Genomic DNA, 25228 nt, shown 5'->3' on the forward strand with positions numbered 1-25228 from the left:
AAGTTGGTAAAACAAAAGGGTCATAATGTTTTGCTCTAACGGAATGTTTATATGCTGTTATTCCGTTATAGCGAAATTAAACGCCAGAATATTAAAAAAAAAACGGGGAGGAGCTGCTTCTGCGCGGTTAGAGAGAACAGAACAGAGTGCTTCGGTGTGGACAGCTGGTGGCGCGAAGAGCCGTTAGGTGACCCAAAGAAACGTTACTGTGCCGATAACAGGTAGGACACTATATGCTGTAAATTTAACGGAAGAGATGCCCGTGTGACGACGGCCATGGACATCAAGGTGGCATGCCTTGGGTTCTCAGCTGGCCTAGAATTGAAAATGCTGAGACAGTAAACTTGATCCCCAACCTCTGAGCCCTCTGAAATGTACTCTTTGTGCTTGAACATCAACTCAGTTCCAAAGAAACCTGAGAACTGAGCAAACAAAAAACAAAGCAAAACCACAAGCTGCGGCACATTTGCAAGCACAAGTGGTTCCCCACCCCCTGCTTAGAGAAAATGCAACCTGAACTTATGCATGTTGACTCAGGGCCAAGCTACACATGACGAATGACACTTGAATGGCAAGTGTATTTCTCCCTGTTCACTTGCCCTCCACTCAATCCACTTGCCGTTCAAGTGTCATTCGTCATGTGTAGCTTGGCCCTCAGAAAGAAATTCAGTAGGAACAGGGCTTTTTTTCAGGGGGAACGCGGGGGAACGGAGTTCCGGAACCTCTTGAAAATGGTCACATGGCCAGTGGCCCCGCCCCCTGATCTCCAGACAGAGGGGAGTTGAGATCGCCCTCTGCACCATTTTCGCCGAGGGCAATTTAAACTTTAAAAAACTGCCCCCTTGTTCCAGCTGACCCAAAGTGACGTCATTGTGCAGTCTTGAGTTCCACCACTGAGTTCCACCACCTCTTTTCCCAGAAAAAAAGCCCTGGTTTAAACCAACAACAACACATCGTTCAAGCAGTTAAACCAGAGCTAAAAACATACACAGACATAAAAACAACAATGGAAACGTTTAAACCAATTAAAAACATTGGTCACAAAGAAGGAATCACTGAGGGAAGGCCTAATGAAACAAACAAACAAAAAGGCCTTTACTTGCTGGTGGAAAATGATAAATAAATTGTATGTAGGCCCCAGAAACCTAATTAAAGGGTTCCATGTTTGGGCCGTTAGCAGAGTCTATCGTGTGGCACAGGAAGTGTGATTACAGGTGGCTGTGAGCTGGTTCTGCTGGCTGGTGTGTGTGCAGGAGAGAAAATAACAGAAGGGGACAGACAAATCTGCCTGAAGAGACAGTTCCAGAGTTTTGGTGCCAGAAGGTCCCCTCCTGCCTTCAGAAGGCAGGGGCACTCGAAACAAGGACTTCAAAGATGACCACAGTGGTCAGGTAGGTTCACAAGGGAGCAGGCGGTCGTTCAGGTTTGATGGCCCCCAAGCTATATAGGGTTTTGAAAGTCAACATCAGCACTTTGAGTTGTGCCAGAAATAAATTGGGATCCCATTCCCCCAGTAAAAATGGGAGATCCCCTGATTCTAGCATCAGCCCCCCTGCCACCTCTTACCTGACTGACGGGGGAAAGGCATGGGAATGGGTTGAAAATGTGCACAAGGTAAGTTATCTCAATGTACCCCCAGTGACCCCCCCTTCCAGTCCCCAGATTTGAGCCCTGGGGAGCCTTGCAATCCTAATTGGGAGCCAGTGTAGATGGGATAAGACTAGAGAGAGATGCAGGGCTGGCGCGCCCATTGAGGCCAGGTAGGCGGTGGCCTCAGGGCGCGGGGTGCTGGAGGGAGCGCCTGAGGAGGCACGGGGGGTGGGAGTGCGCACCACAGAGCTGCAGCCCCCTATCCGCCCCACACCGCTGCTGCCACCAGCACACGCCCTCAGCCAGGCGCAGCAGCCACGGGCAGGTGTCTGCAGCGGTGCAGGCAACCAAGTGGGAGAGCTCGGAGGGCTCGCCGCAGCGATTGGGCCAGTGGCGTGTGTGCTCCCGTGATGATGTCACACGCGATGTCATCCCGCAGGCCAGTGCGTGTGTGCGCGTGTGTGTGCGGGGTGCCCGGCCCACTGGCCAGCTGTGAGCACCGAAAACCCTGGCGCTGCTGCTGGAGAGATGGCACTGACCCTATGACCTGCTCCAGTCAACATCCTGGCTGCAGCATTCTACCCTAATTGAAGTTTCTGAAGACTTTTCAAGGGCAGCCCCATGTAGAATGCATTGCAGTTATCTGATCTAGATGTAACCAGAGCAAGCACCACAGTGGCCAGGTCCCTTTTGCCCAGGAAAGAACACAACTGAATAATTAGATGAGGTTGGTAAAAGATACCTCGGGCCACAGCTGCCACCTGCTTATCCAGAATTAGGTCTGGGTCCAAGAGTTCCCTGAAACTATGGACCTATTCCTTCAAGGGGAATGCAACGCCATTCAGAAAAGGTGACCCCTTAAATCTCAGGTCAGACCTTCCATTCACCAGTAGTACTTCCATCTTGCAAGGACTCACTTCAGTTTTGTAGAAACCAAATAGTGGTTTATGTCTGATTAACAGAGTTTAACAATGGTAAGATCAACTGTTGAACACCATTTGCTGCAAAATTTACGGCATCTCTAGTTTCCAACTGCCTCCCTGCTCGAGTCCTTTTTAGCAGCCTAATATGTATGAATCAGCAGGTGGATTTTTTTTTAAGGCACAGAGATAAGCATTATCAAATGCAAATGTTTGCACGTAAACCAGCTGTCAGGAAGGTCTAAGGCAGAGGCCCAGTAAACAAACATGCAGTGGGAGTGCATTGTAAATACACTGTCAAATACACTGTATTTACTGTGCATTGTAAATACACTAAATGTGTATCTGACACTAAAACCATTTTGATTGTTGAGCGAATCTACAGTAAACATAATGAACTGAATTGCTAGTCACACACACCGGTGCAAAACTTTCCTTCCTTCATGGCCAATAGTAGTAACAACAAGAACATTCGGTTTATATACCGCCCTTCAGGACAACTTAACACCCACGCACAGCGGTTTACAAAGTATGTCATTATTATCCCCACAACAAAACACCTTGCGAGATGGGTGGGGCTGAGAGAGCTCCTAGAAGCTGTGACTGACCCAAGGTCACCCAGCTGGCTTCAAGTGGAGGAGTGGGGAATGGGGAATCAAACCCGGCCCTCCAGATTAGAGTCCTGCACTCTTAACCGCTACACCAAACAGTGCATAATGAATCAGGAAAAGATTTCATGAGGGATTCAATTCAGGGGATTTAATCCCCCCAGATTTTTAAAGATGTGACCAGAGAAAATACAAACAGTTCCTAAACATTTTCTAGTGCTCTAGGTCCATATCTGAGGGCCAAGCTACAAGTGACGAATGACACTTGAACGGCAAGTGGATTGAGTGGAGGGCAAGTGAACAGGGAGAAATACACTTGCCATTCAAGTGTCATTCGTCACTTGTAGCTTGGCCCTGAGTAAGTCTGTTAATGAGAGGACGTTTTAGAGGTCTTTCATTGATAGGGTCACCATAGGTCGGAGGCGACTTGACAGCACATAACACACACACACACACAGAGCTGGAAATACATCTTCCATGGCCAATTTGTGTTCTGAATCAGCAGACTCTTTCTGTGCAAAGAAAAATTTGCTGCAGAGGTGAGGTAGGGGCAACACTGCATTATAACTCCTTATAGGTGCCACAGGAACCTTTTATTGGACATGTGCCTGGAATTCCCTACTAAGAACTCAATCCCCAGACATGTGTGGGTGCAATTCAGATTGGGATTGTGGTATGTGGGGCTTAAACCTCCCTCGTCCCATTTTTCTGACATGAAATAGTCTCAGGGCCAAGCTACAAGTGACGAATGACACTTGAACGGCAAGTGTATTTCTCCCTGTTCACTTGCCCTCCACTCAATCCACTTGCCGTTCAAGTGTCATTCGTCACTTGTAGCTTAGCCCTCATGTGTATTCTTCCCTGTTCACTTGCGCTCCACATGCGCTCCACGTAGAGATCGAGTGGAGTGCAAATGGAGCGCAGGTGAACAGGGAGGAATACACGTGAGTCTGTTCACTTGCCATTCAAGTGTCATTCGTCACTTGTAGCTTGGCTCTCAGAGAGTCACTATTCACTCCACTGGGAAACTGTCCATTTCCCTAATGGGGCAAATAGCAGCTCTCCCAGGAACACTTTAGGTTAAGAAAATGGCATCCGTGGGAAAGCTTAAGCTTGTTCTCACCATGTGCTGCCTGTGGCCCTGATTTGTGGCCCTGATCTAATGGGATACTCCCAGCACACAGCTGGTAGAGACATGTGGATTTTATGATACGTGAATCGGCTCTCAGATATGAGTCTTGAATCTTGGCTGTAGGAAAAGCAGAGTGAGGGAAACGTGGGCAAAATCAGTGGAAGGGAAGGCTGCCACACTCCCTTCACCTCTTGGTTTCAGATTGCCACCTCCTGATGCTGCTTTGCAGAGGAGTTGTGTGGCAATTGTCGTTTCAATGCACGAAGGGACTGTGGGATGCATCGTTCCCAAAGCAAAACAAGAAAAAATATTGCAGAGCTGTTTTTTTAATTTTTTAATAAAATATTTGCAAAAGAACAGCCAAGCTTCTTTTCCCATTTCAGTCTTAAAATGTAATGCAGCGGAAAGGTGCAGGAAAGCCCCCCCCCCCCGTTATACGCCTGGTTCTCCCTCCTGCTCACATATCCCTCTTGTTGGATTGCAGCCATCGAGGAGATACAGAAGCTAAAGCTGGAAACAGAAGTCTTTCAAGAATCCTCCCCTGAGGGTCATATAAACAGTGAAATGCTAAGAAGAGTAACTCCAGTCTATGCCCATTGAAATCAATGGGCTTAGCCTGGAGTAACTTTGTTGGGGATTTCACTGAAAATGTAGCAATCTGCAGTGAATAATTACACCAGAATAACCTAAGGAATGCACGGAGTGTTTTATGCAAGTTCCTGAGGGACATGACCTGTTGAGATTTTCCTTTATTCTCCTGCATGCAAACAACAGGGAGAGAGCACAACACACAACTGTTCAGCTTTGCACAAGCTTGGCTCCTCACACCTGCCTTTCAATGCCTGTATGGGACTACACAAAGGCAGAGCTAACAAAAATTCCTTACCCCTGGTCCACCAGTGAGAGGGCAGGACAGGGTGTGAGAATTAATTTGTTCTCTAAGAGGCACTTGTATGTATATACGTGGGTGTGAGTGGAGAGAAGGAATTTCAGAAGTGGGAGAGGTGAGAAGAAAAAGAGGGGTGGAATTGCACTAGAGCTGAGAGGTAGATTTCAGTCTTCTGCATTTCTTCATCTTGGAAAGCCACTCCTTAACATGGCTGGCACAGTCTTGTGTTTATATGAAAGAGCTATCATGGATATGCTTTGGTGTAGCTGTTGATCAGTCCTAAAACTGCTTTATTTTGCAAAGTACTTTCTGACAAGTGTGTAGACACATGCAAAAAATATTGTAACGACCGCCCCATTTTCCCAAGCAGTGAGAAGTTCCAGGAACTATGGGCCAAGCTACACATGACGAATGACACTTGAACAGCAAGTGTATTTCTCTCTGTTCACTTGCCCTCCACTCAATCCACTTGCCGTTCAAGTGTCATTCGTCATGTGTAGCTTGGCCCTATGTGCTTGCGTCCCTTTAGAGGAGACAGCACTGAAGGCTTACGGTTTCTTTACAGTATTTGCTTTAGTTACAAACAGGGCTTTTTTCTGGGAAAAGAGGTGGTGGAACTCAGTGGGTTGCCACCACAGGGGGCAACTCTTGGCGGGAGGCAGTGCCCCTGGTACCACATGTGCATGCGCAAAGTACGCGCACTCTCCCAGGATAGCACAATGACATCACTGGGTCAGCTGGAACAAGGGGGGAGTTTTTTAAAGTTTAAATTGCCCTCGGTGAAAATGGTCACATGGCCGGTGGCCCCGCCCCCTGATCTCCAGACAGAGGGGAGCTTAGATTGCCCTCCACGCCACTTGGCAGTATGGAGGGCAATCTCAACTCCCCTCTGTCTGGAGATCAGGGGGTGGGGCCACCGGCCATGTGACCATTTTCAAGAGGTGCCGGAACTCTGTTCCACCACGTTCCAGCTGAAAAAAGCCCTGCCTCTAGGCAATACTTTTCGGCATAGGTGTGCACTTGTTTTAATGTGCTCCCTGCAGCCAGACAGCAGCTGTAGAAAAAAAAAGGACAACATCATGGCAAGGAGAAGAAAGGCTCCTGCTGCCCAACACAGTTTTCTTTTGTAAAAGTCATGCATGGAGGCTCCCTTACTGTGACTGCAGATAGCCCATTAAAATGAGTGCATGCCCATGCAGAAAAGCTTCATCTAGAGGTGCCCTTTGGTCTGTGAATCAAGGCAAGAATCAAGACAGGAATCAAATTACTGTGGAGCCGACAGTGTACCATGCACAAGAGACCTCTGGTTCAGTGGACGGTGGAGCCTGGGGAAGGCAGGGTTTGTGGAAGGCAGGGGCCTTAGAAGGACAGAATGTCACAGACTCCACCCTCCAAAGCAGCCATTTCCTCCAGGGGAACTGACCTCTGTTCTCTGGAAATCAGTTACAATTCCAGGTGACCTCCAGGCCCAGAGGAGCTGTGGCTCAGGGCCAAGCTACACATGACGAATGACACTTGAATGGCAAGTGGATTGAGTGGATGGCAAGTGAACAGGGAGAAATACACTTGCTGTTCAAGTGTCATTCGTCATGTGTAGCTTGGCCCTCAGTGGAAGAGCCTTTGCTTTGCATGAAGAAGGGTCCAGGTTAGGGTTGCCAGGTCCCTTACCCTCCTGGTGGGAGGTGGGAGTTCTGGCACTCACCTTTAGTGTGGAGCGCTTTCTCAGGCTCTTGGGGCTGTGTGATGATGTCACTTCTGGGAAGTGATGTCATCACACAGGGTCTCATTCTGCCCCTGGGAACACTCCCGCACTCTGCAGTATGCTGATTTGGGCCCATTTGGGGCTGAATTGGGCCTGTTAGGGGACTAAATTGGCCCACTGTGAGGCATAGGAGCTCTCCAGGTCCCTCCCGGTAGTGCTCCTGTGCTCCGCAGTGGGCCGAATTGGGCCTGTTTTGGGCCCGAAATCAGCCTGCTGTGGAGAGTGGGAGCAGGTAAGCAGTGGGGGGGGGGCGGAGGGTGGGAGTGGGGGATCCCCTGCCCTGAGCAGGGGACTAGTAACCCTATTCCAGGTTCAATCCCCAGCATCTCCAAGTAAAAAGGACCAGGCAAAACGTGATAGTGAAAGGCTTCTACCTCGGACCTTGGAGAGCCAGTGCCAGTCTGAGTAGACATTATTGATCTTGATGGACTGATGGTCTGATTCAGTATAAGGCAGCTTCATGTGTGTGCAGTACCTGGAGGTTGGCAACCATATCCAAATGGAGTTGTCTCAACTGCCTCCTTCCTCAGAGTTGTTAGTTGCCCTGCTGCCTCCTCCTCCTCCTCCTCCTCCTCCTCCAAGTCTTCTACTCTTCAGCTCAACTGAGTCTGCACTCTTGTCCATGACAGCCATAATCTAAAACACACCTCCATCTCAAACGTCTTACCTTCCCCTTCAGCTAGGAGTTAGTAGGTGAGGGGCATGTTTTCCAGGAACTATAACAAAACCAGGGCTTTTTTTCTGGGAAAAGAGGTGGTGGAACTCAGTGGGTTGCCCTCAGAGAAAATGGTCACATGGCTGGTGGCCCCGCCCCCTGATCTCCAGACAGAGGGGAGTTGAGATTGCCCTCCGCGCCGCTCGGCGGCGCGGAGGGCAATCTCAACTCCCCTCTGTCTGGAGATCAGGGGGTGGGGCCACCAGCCATGTGACCATTTTCAAGAGGTTCCGGAACTCTGTGGAGGGCAATCTCAACTCCCCTCTGTCTGGAGATCAGGGGGCGGGGCCACCAGCCATGTGACCATTTTCAAGAGGTTCCGGAACTCCGTTCCACCACGTTCCCCCTGAAAAAAAACCCTGAACAAAACCATTTCCCAACAGTTAAGGACCACTGAGCTTTCTCGTTCCTGTTGTTATTTACTGAGCCACAGGGGCCAAGCACGTAGAACAGACCCCCATTCACACAAGCCAAACTTGGTACAATATCCATAGGCCATGTAAGGGTTCGCATCCCAATGCACATCTCACTGTGAGAGGCTGATCTGCACTGCACCACGTTGTTCTCAGAGGAACACAGAACCAGATGCACGTCTAATTGAGTATTCTATCATGCATGAATCCTAAGGGGGAGTGAAAACTTTTTTAGCACCAACATGGGGCCTTTTGTGGTTCATGCTTGGATGTTACCGACAACAACTTGAATGGGAAGGGAAACTCAATTAAAGCAATTGCTCCCCCTCACCTCCCCCCGCCACTGCTAAGGCCATGCCAAAAATGACTACGCAATTTTGCAAAGGAACAGCCCCAAATTCAGGATTGCCTGTAATAAAACTTATTGAAGGCAACGAACAGGATATGCATTAAGGTGCATTTCCCATTTATTTGAGGTCCAGTTGTGTGTGGGAGTGGCTGTCTGACTTTCTCCAAGGTCAATAATCTTCTGTCTTATGTTTTTTTTTAGCAGTCGGATTGTGGCTTACAAAACCAACAAACTCCTCGTTTTATTTTTTCATCATTGCCAAAAAATAATGGCACCTCCCTGTTTAGCAATATAGCAAAAGAAGCATAATTTCAACAGGACAATGAAGTGTAGTCAACGTTCACGGCACTATTTATATTACAATGTTACAGTGTTTTTATGTAGCTTTTATGAAGGCTAAAAAATCACTTACTACTAATGTGTGTATATCTCAGTCTTCTAGGGTATGTGCCAAATCTCTTATTTGAGTCAACAAATGACAGGCAGAGAGTCAATTTTTGTATGTAAGAGGAATTTTGAATAGCCTCAATTTGTGCGGTTCCTCCCCCACCCCAGCTATTAACATTCCCCATATAATCTCATATCACTTACGTTAGGTGCAAGTTTGGTTTGCCAAGATTTAGCAATTTGCATTTTTTTGCAGTTAAAAGCAGGGATGTTATTTATTCCTTGCACATTTTTGAAATAAAGAGGTCTTTTATATACCACTTTGCAGCTTAAAAATTGGCTGTCATTAAAAATAGATTCCGCTGGGGCCATGAACGTAATCTACCCCCAATCCATTAACCTGCAAACTGCAGTCTGTATGTATAAAGGATGTTGCCTTTCTGTACCTCTATACATAACTTTATGTGTGCTGATATCCCTGCACACAGAAGGCGAGTGGGCATAAGTGTGACAGCCTGTCCCTCCCTATGCATGATTGCTGGCTCATGAGCATGAAGGTCCCAGATTCCATCTCTAGCATCTCCAGTTAAAAGGACAAGGCAGTAAGGGATGTGAAAGACCTCTGCCTGAGATCCTAGAGAGCTGTTGCCAGTCTGAGTCGACAGCACTGACCTTGATGGACCAATGGTCTGATTCTATATAAGGCCGCTTCATGTGAGATCACATGAGTCTATGCACACATGCATGCCGAAGCACTTCCTGTGATCAAGAACGTTGCATATTTCGTATTACCAATCACAGTAAGGGAGCCTACCTGCATATATGGGTTGGCTGTTTTTGTGGCACAGACCAATAAAAAGAGCAACAGTTTTGTGAGTAAAGAGCTGAAGTCTATAAATAGTTCCTATACAGGAAGACTGTGTTCACAAGCCAGCACTGTTGTTGTTGGTCGGTGCAACAGGATTAGGCCATCTTTGACAGGTAGGCAGCTTTTTTTGCCCTGATTAATAGAAAACACCTCCACAAGGGAAAATCTGACAGGAGGCTTTTTGCAACATTTCACTGGCAAGCGAGTGCAGGTGGAGACGGGGGCCCTGCGCTTGTATGCCCTCCTCTCCTACACACATGCACAGTAGGGTTCCTAGTGGGGGCGGGGCAACCCCTGCTCCCAGCCTCTTCCCCCGGCTGCCACTCACTGGCCGGCACGGGGGAAAAGGCCTGGGGAATGGACCCAGGAGGCAAAAAATGGTCATGCTCTCACAGGCTGCAATGATGTCACTTCCTTAAGTGACTTCACTGCATCCAGTGGCTGGCATGCTTTCAGACGCTGCATCTGCACAAGAACATCTTCCTGGTAAGTGCCAGGCCACCCGCCCCCCACCCCCTGACAACAGTCTGTATTGGGAGGAGGTGAGTTGGTTGAATTGAGAGAAACAAACACAACGCGTGTGGGTCCAAGAGGGCCCACACGGACAATGCAGATAATGTCAGGCTGCCCTGCCAGCAACAGGCTTGCAGTATGGACGTGGCAAATATTCTCTCGGTTAAAATTTTTTATTAGGTGAGAATATTAATACATACAACTTTCAAATAACATTTCAATATCATTTTCCACCACCCTTCCCCTCCCGCCCTTTTTCAGGACTTCCCACAGCTTTCCAACCCTATATCTTAATCTATTAACGTGACAAATATTCTCAAGCTGAACACAACATCGGCTGCCCTTCTCATTGCCTCCACGGAAGTTTTTCCTGGAGATGGAAAATGCTGGGTCTGTAGGTCTATTCTGAAGCAAGACCAGTCTATCCACTGGACAAAATGAACGTTGCGTTGGGTGAAAATAACACGCAGTTGCCACAGAAGAAGGGCTTGTGAAGAGCCGCCCATTGTTTCTCCAATGCTTACTTGAAACAAGCTTTGAAATTCTTAGAATACATCTGCAGAATGGAAAGATCATTTCCTCCATCCGCTGCACTAGACAGGATGCTGCCCCCCCGCCCCCCCCCCACCAGGATGGACTTGTGTAAAATGAGAACGGCAGAATGGACAACAAATGCCTTTCATCGGGCCAGCTTTTCAAAACTGCACAGATTTCTTTCTTTGGGCAAAAATGGGAAGCTTGTTAATTCTCAGTTCTACAGAGAGCAACAGTACTTGCGTTGCAGTAGTAACTATGGACAGAGGCACGTTTCACCACAGTGCTGTGTGCAAGGGATTATTCTTGTCAGACAAAAATAGTAATTCTGTCTGATATGCAGTCATTGAGCTATCCTGAATTTGAGGATTGCCAGTGTGAGGGGAGAGAGAGATCGGGGCTGCTAGGTTGCAGCTGAAGAAGATGTCGCTAACAGTTCCGTGGCAAAATATCTCTTTGACTGAAATGGATCCCCCTCTATTCCCCTGCTGGCCCTTTGGCCCCTCTTTTCCTTCTGTTATAGCAAAAATGGGGCTAATAGTAGTTGTGGATGCCCACAGCTGACATTTATACTTGTGCGTTGCCTATTGTTTCATGTATGCTGGCTTGTGTCAATTGCCTTGAGCCCCCTTTGTTGGGGGAAAGGGTGGGACACAAATCTTGAAAGGAATAACTAGGGAACTGAAAGGCATGCACCTAAAGAACCCTCTTCTCTCAGTAATTCTTTCCCCCTGGCGTTGTGCTCTTTGAGTCATTCCTTAAAAACCAATCCTTCTAACAAATAACCCCCCGTTGTCTATTTTTTACAAGGGTGTGAAGGGATTACTCATTAAATCTGCAGATTACATCAAAATGGAAGGAGCAGCAAACATCCTTGAAGAAAACACGATCTGAACACACTGGAAAAGGGGGCAGATTTGAATAAGATGCAATTTAACATTGATAATTGCCAGGTTCTCCACCTGGGTAACAAAAATGTAAAGCATGCATACTTAATGAGGGATACACTTCTGGAGAGCAGTGTGTGTGAACAAGTTCTTGGGATGTGGGTGGATAGGAAGCTAAATATGAGCAGTCAGTGTGATGCAGCAGCAAAAAAGGCAAACACAATTTTGGAGTGTATCAACAAAGGCATAACATCCAAATCACAGGTTGTCATTGTTCCCCTATATACTGCATTAGTCAGGCTCTCCTAGGCCACCTGGGAGTGATGTCGTCATGCCACACCGGGGGGGATCCTCCACCCCCACCAGGGAATCTGGCAACCCTACTACATCCTCTGGCATAGAGGCCGACTCCTTCCCTTCAAGTTGCCTCCTAGCTCCGGTATTCAGAGGTTTACTGCCCCTGAATGTGGATAGTCACCATGGCTGGTAGCCCCCGATAGACCTATGCTCCGTGAATGTCAGAGCAGGACCACAAGTGACGCCTGACACAGGTTGGACACTTGCCAGCTTCCCTCAAGTTTTGATGGGAAATGTAGGCAGCTTGGCGGAATGTTGGACAAGTGACAGTTGAAAAGTCCATTGGACAGCAGTTGGAGAGCCAAGCTGCAAGACCAGGATGCCTACATTTCCCATCAAAACTTGAGGGAAGCTGACTAGTGTCCAACCTGTGTCAGGCGTCACTTGTGGTCCCGCTCTCAGACTCTCTCTACCCGAGACATGTGACACATGAAGAACACGTGTTGGGAGATGCAATGTTAGCTGGGAAGGGTAACTTAAAAAGACAGAGCTGGCAGCAGGGCAAAGGCTTTGCTATACACTGGAGCTGTGTGAAGGGGCTGTGAAATGCCAGAAGGGAAACTTCAGCCCGATATAACCTCTCCAGGTCCAAGTCTGGCTCTGGAAGGCAGCTCCAGCCCATTTCCATTCCTCACTGCCTCTGGTTGTGATCCCACACAGTTTTAGACTGGAGAGGTGAAACTGACAGAGCCTTGGGGAGGCAAAGATGAAATTAACGCCTCCTCTGAGGAGTGATCTCTGCCGGCTCTGTCTTTTTAAACTACGCTTCCCCTCAACATTGCATCTCCCTACACTTGATGAACACATGCTGAGGCGTCTTGTGTAGAGAGACTCTGACTAATCCCCTTTTAAAGCCATCTATATGCCTGTGGCCATCACTACATTCTAGGGTTGTCAAGTCCCCTTATCCTCCTAGCGTGAGGGGAGGACCCAGCACTTATCTTTTTTTGTCAGCACTTCCGGGAATGATGTCATCACACAGGCCCTGGGAGCACTCCCGTGCTTTACACCAGGCCCGATGCAAAGCAATCTATGTATGGTTTTAACTGTATAAATTCATTTTAATGTGTTTTAATATGCTGTAATCCGCCATGAGCCCTTTGTGGGGAGGGTGGAATAGAAATCCAAATAAAATAAAATAAAAAATAAATAAATAGACAGACCCCTGGTCTGGTGCAGCAGAACACGTCTTATGTTCTTATTGTACAGTCTGGCCTGGCTGTAGTGGCAGGGGAGGATATTCCCCACTGTTCAAATCCCATTGAGAGGATCTTTGCAAAATGCTTGTAAGTTAATATTTGGACAAAATTATATGCAAAATATCTCTTGGTAAAACTGCAAGGTGGGGGAAGGGACAAGACAGAACAAGCAGGGCTTAGAAGGGCTAACTGTACTGTGGATAATTGTGTTGGCATTTACATAACTAATCTATTAACACCTTAATTTAAAAAAGAATGGCCTCCATGCTGCTTTGTGAGTGACATAACTGAGAGCCAAGCTATAAGTGACAAATGACACTTGACCGGCAAGTGAACAGACTCACGTGTATTCCTTGCAAGTGGAGCGCAAGTGAACAGGGAGGAATACATGTGAGTCTGTTCACTTGCCGTTCAAGTGTCATTCGTCACTTGTAGCTTGGCCCTGAGTCTGTTCACTTGCCGTTCAAGTGTCATTCGTCACTTGTAGCTTGGCCCTGAGTCTGTTCACTTGCCGTTCAAGTGTCATTCGTCACTTGTAGCTTGGCCCTGACTGAGAGAAACTTTCCAAAACTAAAAAGTGGACTGTTGATATTAATCAAGATATCGTATACAGAGTCAGACAGGGTGCTGGAAGATCCAGGATTGCGTCTTTCACTGGGTTTATAGTAAACAGGCCTGGACAAAAATGCCTTCATGTCATTAAGCCTTTAACGGAGGACTAATGGGATGTTATTTACCAAGTGATGCTATTTACTTGCATTCCATGGCAAGATTCAGTTGCTTGTTTCCACACATTAAGTAAACAGAAATTGTGGAGGCCGCTGCTTTGGATTGGGGCCATACTCAGGTTCCCAACCTCCAGGAGATGGCTCGAGCTCTCCTGGAACTACAACTGATCTCCAGGAGACAGAGATCAGTTCCCCTGGAGAAGATGACTGCCTTAGAAGGTGGACTTTATGGCACTGAAGCCAGCTGAGGTGCCTCCCCTTCCCAAACCTTGCCCCACCCCCCAGGATCTACCCCCAAAATATCCTGTAATTTTCCAACCTGGAGCTGGCAGCCCTAACCATGATATGTGTAGGGTGGTGGAGATCTAGTCCTCACTATGTAATTTTCTCCACACCCTGCACCCTGGAGCTTCTGTTCGCCTTACTGGAGGAATTAAACAGGCAGGGCTGTGGCCAGGATGAGTGCATTGCCTTGCTTGGAGTACTGTTTCACCCCACAAAAAACTTGTTTTCTTTTTTGATTTGTGACAAAGCAAAGGCACAGGACCTTTTTTTTTAGAATAGGACATTTTCTGATTTTTAAAAAAACCCTTTAGCTATTAGGATTGTCAGCATGGCAAAATATTTGGGGACGTTGTCTGCTTGTGCTTTTCACTGATAAATGGCTCTCCTTTTTAGCTGCTTTGCAAAACAGTTACAATATCAATACATTATGCATTGATGATGAAAAAACTAAACCAACTCCTTTCAGATATAAAACTTGGCAGCATGCATGGTGAATTGGTCCACATTAAACTTGAATGATATTAAAACACATGGGGCTCCTGTTTTCTGACGCACACAGGTGAAATAAGTATCTGGATCCAGTTCATCAGGGAAAGAAGCAGGTCTTTTTTTCAGGGGGAACGCGGGGGAACGGAGTTCCGGAACCTCTTGAAAATGGTCACATGGCTGGTGGCCCCGCCCCCTGATCTCCAGACAGAGTGGAATTGAGATTGCCCTCCGCGCCGCTCAGCAGCACGGAGGGCAATCTAAACTCCCCTCTGTCTGGAGATCAGGGGGCGGGGCCACCAGCCATGTGACCATTTTCTCTGAGGGCAACCCACTGAGTTCCACCACCTCTTTTCCCAGAAAAAAAGCCCTGGAAAGAAGTAACTAAAATTTGGGCAGTTTCCACACGGCTTACCTCTCTTCATAATGTCCTGGTAGCTCGCGCAAAAAACGTGGAAGATCACGTTTTCTTGCGCGAGATTTACGCTATGTCACATGACGTCGCGCAAATCTCGCGCGAGGTAACGCGATCTTCCGCATTTTTTGCACGATCTACCGGGACATTACAAAGAGAGGTAAGCCGTGTGGAAATGGCCCTGATGTACTGAAGTAATGGGGATTTTATATACTAATGGTGACATTCGTATTTTAAAAACCTAGAATCTAAATTATACCCATATATCTTTTATGGTGCCAAAATTTAAGGTTTTATAGCCCATCTCATTTGGAGCCATTTCAGAATAAAATCTTAAAAACTATCTTAGGAGTAAACCTGTGATATTACTAAGAATATTTCCGGTGGAAATGAGAATTTATCAGTATTTACTTAATTACTGGCGGAAACGATCTCATATTCCAGAAGATAGTCTCTTGAGGATATGGTTTCAAGAATAACAGCAATAAAATTCACTGAATGAGCCCAGAAAATAGACTGATTCACACATACGGCTTTCCCCACAATTTTTAAAGAATCTATAATATTTGTTACTATATTGAAATTTAAAATCCAGCCGAAAGAGATCTTTGTTCAGAATGATTTAGCCTTAAGGGAAGCTAATGCTGCAAAATCCTTGCTTTCAATCATGAAACTTCATTAAAGGAACATTATTTAGCTAATTTATCCAGGTTGAACAGAAATGGAATGCACGAATATGTATTTTTTCACTTCTTAATTTTTGTGTACGGTTTGAAGGGTCAGTTTTGTCCCACCTACTTTTCTTGGTAAATTTTCCTATTTTTGTTTGTTTCTGTGACATTTCAGTAATATGTAATATTATATATTAGGGATGTACTTTGGACTGGTTCAAATAATTCCTTGCAGACTGGACTCAAATAGTTGTCATTGCAGACCAGTTATTATCGGTGTGGGATCCATCCTGTGGGGTTCCACAGGATGCAATCGAATCCCCTTGCTATTCAATCTCTATGTAAAGCCCTTAGGACAAATCATCCATAGTTTAGAGGTTGGCATCTTTCAATGTGCTGATGACAACCAGCTCTATATCTCCTCTCAGGGTGATGATGTAGAGGTCCTCCTAAATCACTGCCTGTCTGCTGTGGTTAATGGCTACGAGTGAACAAATTAAAACTAAATCTTGACAAGACAGAGGTGATGCTCATTGAGACGATGGAGATCTTGAAGGACCTTGTGGTTCCCATGTCCAATGGAGATCAACTGACCTTTGCTGACTTGCTTAACAGCCTAGGGGTTATACTGAATCCAGTATGACTGCTGGAGAAGCAAGTTCATGCAGCTGCAAAAAACACTTTCTTCCAAATCACTTTAGCCCAGAAAAATGTCCCCATACCTTGACATGGCCAATCGACCCCCCTGGATCCACACCACAGTAACATCAAGACTAGACTACTGTAATATTCTCGAAATAGGTCTCCCCGCAAAGTCAACTAAAAAATTTCAATTGGTGCAGAATTATTATCAAGAGCTAGGCAGAGCATGCATATTACTCCTATTCTGCAGTCACTCCATTGGCTACCCATCAGTTAGCAGATTGAGTTCAAGGTACTGGCTATCACATATAAAGCCCCTCATGGCCTTGGTCAGCAGGTCCACCTCTCTCCCTGTGCTGTGCCATTACATTTTTGCTCATCTGAGCAGGGCCTCTTCAGGTGCCTCTCTGCAAATGGCCAAATCAACACCTGCTTGTACATGTGTTTTCCCTGCTGTGGGTCCACTATATATCTCACCAAGAAGAGATATATATCCCCAGAACATAGCAAAATACTGAGAAGTCATAAAATGACTTTTTTCTTCTGACTGCTGTCTAAATGTAACAAGATATATCATAGAAAGTATATTTCTTTCTCCAGTATTGTAACATGCTGTTCAACTTATGATTCTGAAGCAGCTATAAAAGAGATTTTGCAATATATGGCCCTGTTTTATGGAATGTGCGGAAATAGGCTCCTTCAACCTGTATGAAAGGATGTCACCATTTGTCAGAGCAATGAAAAGCACCATTTCTTCTTGCTAACAAAAAGAAAGAGACTGCCTCAATGTTGACTACTTCTAGCTTGTAAAAGTATGCTTTAAAAGGAGAACCAAGTGTCATAGTCAGCTGTTTAGAGGACAGATGCCCCCCTCCCCCAGTGGGAAACAGAAGATTTCCCTAGAAACCATTGCAACATCATAGGAGGCCTCTGGGGCAATCTCCCCCCTCAAATTAGGAGGAACACCCAGGGGGAAGTACTAGAGCTCTTCTAAGCAGGGGTCATTTCGCAGAAAAAGAGATGGAGGAACTTATTAGCATAACTCATTAGCATGGCTCATTAGCATATGTCACGCCCCCTTGACATCGCAGGAAATGTATCATTAGCATAACTGATTTGCATATGCCACACCCCTGACATCATCTGTCTTAGCTGTTTTGGACCCAATCCTGGCCATTCAGGACTGAAATTGGGCCCAAAATGGCAAAAAGGGGCCCGAAATGGTCAGGATCAGGCTGCTGCTGAGGCCCGATACGGGTGGTTTCGGCCCCAATCCAGGATGAAACGGGCCCAAAATGGCTGAGAGTCAGGTGGGCAGGGCCACCTGACGTGACCTCTTTGGGGAACTGCCTGAACTGCGTTCCTGTGCGTTCCCCCTCAAAATGAGCCCTGCTTCTAAGGCTTCCCTGCCCGGGTGTGTCTCCCAACAGGAAATGGGAGATTTCCCTCAGTAGTAGGCTCTCCTGGGACCCCTGCAACTATGGGCCAAGCTAGAAGTGACGAATGACACTTGAATGGCAAGTGAACAGACTTCCTTTGGGACTCTCTTTCGCTTCAAATGGTTCTTACTATGGTGGCCTGGACTTGGGGAGGGACAGAAATGGGGGTCAAGAAATGGGTGCGATAAAGCCTAACACCTTTCGGTAGAATACTCTAACCTTTCGGTAATGGAAAAAGTCCATTTTGTTTTCCAACTATTTTCTTCTTATTTCTTAAATTCACACTCAGGTGGTCTCTACTCTCTACTTTCTGTGGTTTGCAGAGGGCATTAAACATGCCCAGTCATCACCAGTCCACTATTTTTCTCTCTTTAAACATTTGCAAGTGAGTGTTTTTCTGTACAGAGTCCATAGAATATGCAGAACCCTTGACCTTCTTTGTGGGTGATCCCATTTTGTTACCTTACTAGGAGGATCAAGACCAGTGACTCAGGGCCAAGCTACAAATGATGAATGACACTTGAACAGCAAGTGAATTTCTCCCTGTTCACTTGCCTTCCACTCAATCCACTTGACGTTCAAGTGTCATTCGTCACTTGTAGCTTGGCCCTGAGTTCACTGTTAGAAGAAAAGATTAGAACTGGGAGACCTGCATGGATTTGTGGAGGGCATCTCATTCCCCCTCCCCTATGATTTCCTCTTTCCCTTTCCTGAAAGCACTCATACCTTCTCCAATTTTCCTGCTTCCTTCTCTCTTTCCCATCCACCAGCCCATCTACCTTTATCTGCTTCCCCTGTCTTCAGCTTCCCCTTCTTCCCTCCCTGGCAGCTTCTACTTGGGAAAACTATGGCAGTAGGAAACTTTCATGGACTTGTGGGGGGAGACTTTGTTTTACCCTGTATCACCCACCTCACATTATTTCCTTCCTCCTGCCAACCTTTCCCTTCAACTTTCTTTCTTTCAAACCCATTTGCAACTTATCTTTTACCTGCCCCCATCTTCATCTATATTTATTATTTATTTCATTTATAAACAGCTTTTCCCTACAACAGGGACCCAAAGCAAGTTACATCATTCTCCTTAATTTCATATTATCCACACAACAACCCTGTGAGGTAGGTTAGGCTTAGGGAGTGTGACTGGCTCAAAGTCACCCAGTGAGTTTCCACCACAGAATGGGGATTGGGTCTCCCAGATCCTAGGGCCAAGCTACAAGTGACGAATGACACTTGAATGGCAAGTGAACAGACTCACGTGTATTCCTCCCTGTTCACTTGCGCTGATCATTACGTGATTATGTGGAGCGCAAGTGAACAGGGAGGAATACACGTGAAGAGCCAAACTACAAGTGATGAATTACACTTGCCTGGCAAGTGAACAGACACAGGGCCAAGCTACAAGTGACAAATGACACTTGAACGGCAAGTGTATTTCTCCCTGTTCACTTGCGCTCCACTCAATCCACTTGCCGTTCAAGTGTCATTCGTCACTTGTAGTTTGGTCTCCACTTGATCAAGTGAACAGGGAGGAATACACGTGAAGAGCCAAACTACAAGTGACGAATGACACTTGCCTGGCAAGTGAACAGACTCATGTCGTGTATTCCTCCCTGTTCACTTGCCATTCACTTGCTCTCCACTTGATCAAGCGAACAGGGAGGAATACACGTGAGTCTGTTCACTTGCTGGTCAAGTGTCATTTGTCACTTGTAGCTTGGCTCCTGTATTCTAAACTCTAACCTCAAAACAGCACTAGCTTTTGGGGGGTTGCTGCTGTTGGAATAGTAGCAAGTAGCTGGGCCTGGGTGAGTCATGCAAGTCACATGGTATCACTTGCCTGGTGGTTGCTGCCGGGCTTAGCCCTGATGAGTCCTTCCTCAAAGACCAAAATAGCCCTGGAAAGGGCTCCCTCTCCTGCCTTTACCGACAGAAACAAAGGCTTGAAGGCTGGAAAAAGGGTTGCCTCCTGGTATGTGTGTGTAGGGGAGCTGGCACTTACCTTGTTGGTCTCGTCACACATACACAAAGCATGCGCACACCCCCAACAGGTGCAATGATGTCACTTCAGGAAGTGATGTCATCATGCTCGGCAGCAGGAATGCTCCCACCTTTCACATGGGCCAATTCTGGAGCGTGCCCACCACCAGGCACGATGATGTAACTTCTGGAAGTGATGTTGTTGTGCCCATGGGGAGCTGGCCTGGGAGGTTTTTTGCCTCCAGGGCCAGTTCCCTGGGGCCTTTCCCCCTTGCTGGCCAGGTGAGCAGTGGGGGAGGGGGGCAGAGGCTTGGAATGGGGGATACCCCACCTTCACCAGCAGACTGGCCGCCCTAGCTGAAATTACGATTGTAGGTTTCCTATCAACCTCCCCAAAGGATACTGAGGGGACATTTGTTTCTTAGAAGTACAGGCATGGGTTTTTAAAAATCCCCCCATGTGTTCTTTTTTTCAGATTTCAGATTTTTTTTGAAATCTGAGGCTTTCTTCAGGTTTGAAGAAAGTTCCGTCTCATCTGTTCATAGATTCAGTCTCTAGATTTGAGTATTTGGCTACCTTGAGAATTAGATATACTGATTCCTATGGCTGCGCCAAGTGGGACAAAAATAGAACTGTGGCTGTGCAGCTCCTACCACCGTGGCTTCAAGCTCCATGGTGCCCAATGAGTCTGTGTTGCAATCCTAACCCTACCAGGCCATGTTCTTTTGAGAATCTGTAAAGAAATTTTTCTGTTAATTGACTGTATTTTTCTAATTGGATGTAGGGCCATAAATGTGTGGCTGCCACCAACCAACCTCTCCTCCTGCAACTCCCAAGTAATGTTCAATGAAAGAAGACACACAATATCACACCATTGCACTCAGTAGATTGTCTTCCCTTTACAGGTGGAAGCCAGAGAGGTTGAGCAAGGGGTGGGGAAAACACACAGCGATGCTATGTTGTCCCTCTTCTTTGACTAAATGCTTCTTGGGAGGTGTGATGTGGGTTGGTGGCAGGCCAGCCTTCAGTCTATTGATGAAATTAGGGGGGAAATTATAGAAATCTGTATAAAAGTTTAAATAAGTGACTGTATTGAGTGATTGCTATGTGTGGATCTGTCACTGTTCTCTATAAGAAAACAAATGTTAATACATTGAATACTGTAGATGTTTCTCAAAAACTAATTGTTGGGAGATGATCTTGTTTAAGTCATAGGGCCAAGCTACAAGTGACAAATGACACTTGAACGGCACATGTCATGTAGTGATCGAGTGGAGCGCAAGTGAACAGGGAGGAATACACGCGAGTCTGTTCACTTGCCGTTCAAGTGTCATTCGTCACTTGTAGCTTGGCCCATAGTCAGGAAAAATGGCATTCTCTCTCTCTCTGATGTGGGGTAATAATGAATCTGCTGTCCTGTCCTGAGTGTTTTTCTGCTATCACTGATCTTCTTCTTTCAAATACATATTGCAAAAACACCTGCCATCACTCCCAGGGTATCTCATCTAAAGGAAACCAAATACTGCCATATCACCTCTGGAGCTTCTTGCCACTTGACGCAGGTGGCATGCAGTAGGAACAGGGAGAGGCAGTGAAATCCCTCCACAGCTGTAAGTGAGTAATATTGGGCCAGTGACACTTTCTCAGCCTAATCTACCTCAAAGACTGCTTGTGAGGACAATGTAATGGAGAATCATGTATGCCACCCTGAGCTCATTAGGGGAAAAGTGAGAGCCAAGCTACAAGTGGTGAATTACACTTGCCTGGCAAGTGAACAGACTAAGGGCCAAGCTACACATGACAAATGACACTTGAACGGCAAGTGGATTGAGTGGAGGGCAAGTGAACAGGGAGAAATACACTTGCCATTCAAGTGTCATTCATCATGTGTAGCTTGGCCCTCACATGTATTCCTCCAGAGAGCAAGTGGAGGGCAAGTGAACAGGGAGGAATGCACGTGAGGGCCAAACTACAAGTGACGAATGACACTTGAACGGCAAGAGTATTCCTCCCTGTTCACTTGCCCTCCACTTGCTCTCCACTCAATCCACTTGCCGTTCAAGTCTGTTCACTTGCCAGGCAAGTGTCATTCGTCACCTGTAGCTTGGCTCTGAGATAAAAATGTGACCGATAAAAAGTCAGATTTTTTAAAATGCCACAAATCTGTACGTGTTTTTTTGTACCGCACAAATCTGATCTTCCAAATTAAGAATAAAGTTTATCACCTTTGCATGCCTTCATCCTCCTAAAAAAAATCCTCCTCCCCTCTCCTGGCTAGGTTCTGTTGAGACTATAAAATGAGGGCCAAGCTACAAGTGACGAATGACACTTGAACAGCAAGTGTATTTCTCCCTGTTCACTTGCCCTCCACTTAATCCACTTGCTGTTCAAGTGTCATTCGTCACTTGTAGCTTGGCCCTCAGATTTGAGCTCACATTCCCCCAGTCCGAATCCAGCACTCCATCCACACTGACACTTGCACTGACTCTCGCCGTTACCAATGTTAGGTACTCTTAGACCCCATTGATTTAAAAAAAAAATCACTGAAGTCAACAGAAATTTGGAAGAAGCATTGCAGACAGTAGCAAACTTGTTAAATCCCATTCATAGCAAGAAAGGAAGAAAGGAAAGGTTAAGGAAAAATGATGCGAGGGGTAACAATTCCAGTCATAGATTCCTTTAGATGAGAATACACTGGAGATTTATGACGACTTTATAATATTTGCTTTATTTAAAAATATACAAGCACAGTCTAAGTGGAGGCAAACAGGCAATCCTGCAAGACAGCAGACCTGCTAACCCATATCAGGTCCCCAGAAGGAGATGCTATGAAACCAAGGGCTCTACCCACAGCTCATTTCTCCCTCTGCTTCTCCCTCTGTGTCTTCAAAAACTATCAAAAAGCTGTTTCTGCCGTCTCTGTCTCTGCTGAAAGGCTATTACCGTTTCTGATGAGCATCTCATTTAGTAATAGTAAGATTCTCGGCTATCAAGAAACCATCTGCTAACCATCCATTCCTCATTGATGAAACATCGATGGATTCTCATGGGCTGTTAACCAATCGAGAAAGAAATGGTTGGCTGGTTGACACAGCAAACGGAGAGATGATTGAACATTTTGCATCGCACAGCCAGGGCTATACGGCCATGAGCATTCCCTGTCAAACAAATTCTCCTGCAAGGAAGACAAGCCTAATATGTGATATCTTAATTGTTTATCTTCATGAATGAAAAAGAACCAATACTTGATTTGATAACATGCTCAGGTATTTCTCGGAACAGTCAGAGATGACAGAAATCAGTAACAAAACTGGAGAAAGCTGTAGCGTGGATTTTTTTTTTGCCAAAAAATTTCTGCTTGATATTGCGCAGTTTGCCAGTTGCATTACTACAAGTTGTATGTTGAGAAATCCATTTGAGTTGAAGAATGTATGGGCTCTGATTGGAGGTTGCAAGAACAAACTAGCGTCTCAAGAGGACCTAATTGCCCTGTGGGTTATTTCCTAGCCGCAAAGCCTTTAAAAGGCTATACTCCGAGCATGCTAATATAAATATACTTTGCTTGAATTTAAACACAAGAGAAGCTTACCTGCCAAGCTGCAGTTAGGGCCTTCTTGCTGTTTTCAGATGAAGAGGATGATTACAGTCTTATGCTCCACATTTCCTTCAGAAATCCTCCAAGGTTTTGGCCACAGGATGGAGTCTATTTTTTTGCTGTTGTTGAATAACAATGTTCTTTGGACTGAAATGACTTCTTTTCCATACAGATTATTTCCTCCTCATATGAAGAAGGAAGCATGTGCGTCTCTTATCAGATGTCCAGGAAAGAAGCAGAGAAATGCTGATGAAGAGAGAGAGAAACGTGGGGTTTAAGGGGCAGATTGCAGATAATAAAAGTGCAGAAAAGATTTGCTGCTAGCCCAGGCTTGATTCTATCTCCCTATGAATCCAGCTGCCTGGAGCAGCCAGCTGTATTTAAAAAGAAAACCACCCCACACAAGCCCCTCCCCAGTTGCTTTGGGTAGGAGGAGCTTGGCCCTTGTAAGGCAGTAACAAGAAAATAACTGCCCGGTTCCACAACTATGAAGTGAGAGGAGATTGCTCAGCAGAGCCTTTCTTTGACATTATGTCACTGTCTGATCATAATGCCAAGGTGTTTGGGGGCTTGCTTGCCTAGCATGGGCACATACCGCTCTCAGTTGCAGCTCTACTCTTTCTGTTTTAATTGCATTAATTTAGAATCAAAAGAAATGATCACAGCTACGCCTTCTTAAGAGCCAAACTACACGTTACATTTCATAATGAGCCGGGTCTGGGAAAGCAGCTGAACAGTAGCTGTGGGGAACTTATTTTTAAAGGACCACCACAGGGGCCTAATCCATCTTAGAACTGTGGCATAGGGGGAAGGGGCTCCAGCCAGCCCCCCGCTGCTTTCCCGAGCTGAAATGGTGTCTGTGCGGGGAGAGTTATTTGTTTCATTTTGGAGCTGCGCTTATCCTGTTTCATGCATTCTATGTGAGCCTTCAGAGACACATGCAAAGATCTTGGAACTGGGCTCAGAAAGGAATAAAAAGGTATATAATTAGGCCAAGGCAAACTTCTGGCTAAGCATGCCAATTCTGAATTTTCTTTCTCCACCCCAGAAATAAAAAAGTTTTACTCTTTTCAGCTCGAACATCCATCCATAAAACACAAATTGCAGGCTTGTGCCGCCTTGATTTGCCTTGGAGCCAGGGAAAAAGAAGAGGTTTAACGCTCTGACCACTGCTCAGTTTCAGTATTAGAAACCACTTCCCTTGCTCTGCTATTAGACTTTATCGAACGAGGTATCTACCGCTTGCTGAAAGTTATTTGAAGTCACATCTCATTATAATGCAAGCCTGAAAACAGCGAAACAAATTCCACACAGTTGCACATGTCAAGGATATTAACCTAGAATACCTCTTCTAGAATTAGTCCAGGGTGACTAGCTTCCCATATTCTGTTTGTATCGTGATCTACTCCCAGTATTCTGTCCTAGAAAAACTCAAGGTCACCCAGGAAGCTGGCTGGGGAAGATCTGAGCCACCCCCGCTCCACAAAAGCACTTCTTCAGACAATGCAATATTATTTCATGGAATTGGCTCTTGCGACATCTGTTGTCAGCCACAGATTTTTATAAAAAAGGTTTTGACAAATTCATGGAAAGCCATAAATAGATATTAGCTAGGACAAGCCAAATAGAGCTTCCATGAACAGAAGCTGTGTTTCTTTGAGCCAATCAACAGGGTGAGGCTACGGCACAGGAACACATGAGGCTGCCTTATACTGGATCAGACCTTTCGGTCTATCAGGATCCGCATTGTCTACTCTCATTGGCAGCAGCTCTTCAGGTTGTTAGGAGGAGGTTTTTCACAACCTGCTATCTGATCCCGTTAACTGGGGATACTGGGGATTGAACCTGGGGTGTTTGGTATACCAAG

At 46.1% G+C, this 25228-nt stretch overlaps 1 protein-coding gene across 1 annotated transcript in view; it reads right to left on the bottom strand.

Moving 5' to 3' along the window:
* Positions 1-23692, bottom strand: part of CYSLTR1 (cysteinyl leukotriene receptor 1) — a 31188-nt gene extending 7496 nt beyond the window's left edge. The window contains exon 1 of the mRNA XM_054996885.1: positions 23356-23692. The gene's annotated coding sequence lies outside the window, so the exon portion shown is untranslated. The remainder of the gene's footprint in view (positions 1-23355) is intronic.
* Positions 23693-25228: the final 1536 nt, after the last annotated feature.

The sequence above is a fragment of the Eublepharis macularius genome, chromosome 13 (assembly GCF_028583425.1).
Source record: "Eublepharis macularius isolate TG4126 chromosome 13, MPM_Emac_v1.0, whole genome shotgun sequence".
Classification (NCBI taxonomy): domain Eukaryota; kingdom Metazoa; phylum Chordata; class Lepidosauria; order Squamata; family Eublepharidae; genus Eublepharis; species Eublepharis macularius.